The sequence below is a fragment of the Pholcus phalangioides genome, unplaced genomic scaffold (assembly GCF_987345545.1).
Source record: "Pholcus phalangioides strain wild (caught in Gottingen) unplaced genomic scaffold, Ppha-v1.0 ptg000014l_1, whole genome shotgun sequence".
NCBI classification, from domain to species: Eukaryota; Metazoa; Arthropoda; class Arachnida; order Araneae; family Pholcidae; genus Pholcus; species Pholcus phalangioides.
The window spans coordinates 16,639,600-16,642,972 of NW_028301607.1; the positions used below are offsets into that span (position 1 = coordinate 16,639,600).

General features: G+C 39.8%; 1 protein-coding gene across 1 annotated transcript in view; it reads right to left on the reverse strand.

The window, feature by feature from the left end:
• Positions 1-156, reverse strand: part of LOC149078210 (uncharacterized) — a 32,881-nt gene extending 32,725 nt beyond the window's left edge. The window contains exon 1 of the mRNA XM_089241800.1: positions 17-156. The gene's annotated coding sequence lies outside the window, so the exon portion shown is untranslated. The remainder of the gene's footprint in view (positions 1-16) is intronic.
• Positions 157-3,373: the final 3,217 nt, after the last annotated feature.

A 3,373-nucleotide genomic window follows, 5' to 3' on the forward strand; every position in this document is an offset into this window, starting at 1 on the left:
AAATTGTTTCAGTTACCTCGTATTGTTTTTCTTTTCGTCCAACAGCGATGCACATCTAAATGAGAAAAAAAAATTTACCACGCGCGAAAGATGGAAAAGACAAGAATTCAAAAAAAGGCCCGTTGTGAGCGATGTGGTCCCGCCATCCTCGAATTTCACATCAAACTGAACTTGATGTGAAACGTTTTATATTCGTATCAATATGATTAATACAAAATTCAAATGTAAATTTTTACTTTATTCTTTTTTTAGAAGTTATTTATATTTCATTCTTTTCTCTTTTGCAAAAGTAATCGCAAAAAAAAAAAAGACCCGTCACTTTCCAGAACCCTGACCATATCTTATTCAGATAAAATCGGGTCAGTTAACAAAATGGCCTGAAAGCTGAGAATACAGTAATTGAAATGAACGTAAGGTAAGCCATTTATGTATCTTCAGTTAAACAATATTTTAGCCGGAAACTCACTTACGCACAAAATTGTGGAGAGGATATTCTTCATTGTTTTTTTAGATAGTATTCAAATACAATTATAATTGCAACATAGAATTAAGCTGCATTTTATTAGAAAAGTTATCGTTTGATTCACCACGACCCATTGAGAGACGTTTTCTCTTAAACCTGTGGTCCTCAAAGTGTGCATCACGGCTGCTGGGGGACCTTCCTAACTTTTGTCAGGGGTGTCGAGTGAACTGTCCTTATAACGTATTCGCCAATTCGATACTGTCTCGGTCCCAGCGCCTTCAACAGGCTGTAACTTCAGAGGACCGGGGCCTCGAGCTGAATGCGGCCTGTCCCAGAAAAATATATACGCATTTTGCATAATAACCCTTTTTTCAAGGGACCCCCAAAAAAAGGCTGCCCAGAGTTCGGGTCCCCCCGAAATGGGAGAAAATGACTGAAAAAGGGAAAATATGGCTAAATCTATTGTTCTATCACTTCGGTCCCCCGAACGAAATTTCTGGCTACGGGCCCGAGAGCCTCCCCCCCCCCCAAATATTTGACACCATCTCCATATCAAAAGAAAAATACTGGATTAGAGTCACCATCCCACAATTTTTCTAACTTTACACCAATGAGAAAGGCTCTATCCACCCCTCCCCATCAGAAATTTTAAAAATGACCGATACATCGTATCAATACCGTCTTAACGCATAGACCCACCCGGGGCCCTTAGGCGGAGATAGTTTTAAGTCTGGGGGGCACGACGTCAATTCATATATAAATTAGATCAGTCGACTCCACCTTTGACCCCCGTATCTCCGCCCATGCCGGGCCCCTCACATAATTGAGACCCGGTTGAAATTTCGAAGCTAACATGTAAATTTGCCTAGTAGAGCTTCAGAAAAATCATTTGGGGGCTCCCCACCATGATGCTTTAAGACAGCCCTGTAAATGGAATACATGAAGTTTATTGTGCTCTCTCTTCAATTCCCTCACCAAAGAAAATTTCAAGCTACGACCAGACCCGTAACGAGTCCAATGGTTCTCAAACTTTTTGTCGCTTGCAGCTCCTCAAAATAATTTTGTTAGATATTTTGCCATATAAAGTAACCATTTCAAAATGTAAATAGGCACACGAATCAATACATCTAGCTCACCCCGTGACACACACTTCGAGAAACACTGTCCTAGGACAAATGGGGCCCCACAAAAATTAATGTACACTTTATAATCCTTTCAAGCGGACAAAAAAATCTCCGCCCTGGGAAGGCATGCCACATGAGCCTGAAAACTCCAATTTTGACTTGCTCAAACTTCTTAATCGAAAAGTATAAATTGTAAGTTCTCTTTCTATAATAACAATACAATGAACTTCTGCCAAATCGCTCATAACCACCTATTTCTATATACCATTTCACCTGAAAGAGTTGCGATTATTTGTTTGAAAGCCTTAATAGTATATCCTCAATATATATATATATATATATTGTGTTTAGGAGAGATTTTATCCATGGTCCCCACAAGGGCGAGGCTGACAGGACAATTCCAATTTTTTTTTTGGCTTTTTCACGTAATAAACCACCTATAAAAGTGACCGGGGAAACATGCAAAAGATCCCAGCCCAGACGTGCCAACTTTTGAAATCCAGAAATTCTCTCGAGGGGGGGTAACCCCCCCCCCCCCCACAGACTCGATCAAAAAAAAAAGTTCATAAAAAAAAATTTCGGAAATTTTTTTTTTTTAATAAATTAAGAAAAAGTTATTCTTTCACCCCCCCCCCAAGGCAGGTTCTGCATTGCCCCTGAGCAGAATATAATTCCATGTCAGTCTTTCCATCCGGAATAGAGAAATCACATCTACATACTGTTCATAAATTATAAGTTTCCTTTCGTGGATGCTATCAGTAATTGATAATCTTGGGTATATGAATTCTTAAAAAGCTTTATATTTAGCTGTATATAGCTTAAAGTTTTATATTTTCTTACTGAAGATGTTTAATCGGAAGAAACGATTTAAAAAAATTCAAATTACAAAGCTGCGAACGAAAAAACGTGTTTACCGCACGGCTGTTATGGAATACAATAACGATTATACAGGAATTTTGGCAACCAAGGTCATACCCCTGATAAATGATTGCCGATAAACGCTACGAAAACCAAGTCTGCCAGTTGCTTAAATGCGGTCACAGACTTTTTACGGCTGCTCGATGGAAATGATTACGGCTGTCCAAGGGCGTAGCGGGGGGGGGGGGGGGGGGGGGGACTTGGGGGTCTGGTCTCTCCCCCCCCCCCCGAAATGTGAGAAAATGACCGAAAAAAGGGAAAAAGATGGCCAAATCCATTGTTCTGTCACTTTGGTCCCCCCCCCGAACGAAATTTCTGGCTACGCCCCTGCGGCTGTCCTCTATGGGCGTTTTCCTTAACGACTGTAATCATTGACGCCACGACAACGTGAAAGCTCGCGTAAAATCTAATTTTCCGCGGGAAATTTTAACAAATCCGGAGAGCGGGAGGAAGGATGAAAAATCGGGAGAGTTGGCAGGTCTGCCAGCCTGTGGGTACTGCTTTAGGATGTAGGGGCCATGGTTTTACCACAGATGTCTTTTTTTCTGACAAGGTTTTGAATTCTCATTCCTGCCTCAAAGTTGAAAACTAACCGCAGTATTATCCGACTACAACTGGTACTGGTATTACTAGACTGCTACATCACATCATGAAGCCCCATCCATATAATTTTTTTTTAAAAATGAAAAATATAAAAAGTTTGGAACGTCAAATACAGATTTTGTGGCTAAAAAGTTTTACTGTAGATATTTACATGTACAAAGCATAATGCAGCTTCAGTTCTCATGAAAATCTTCAAAAACGTGTTTTTGTATTCATATATCATTTTTTTAAATATCTAATATAAAAAAAATCATGTATACAGGTA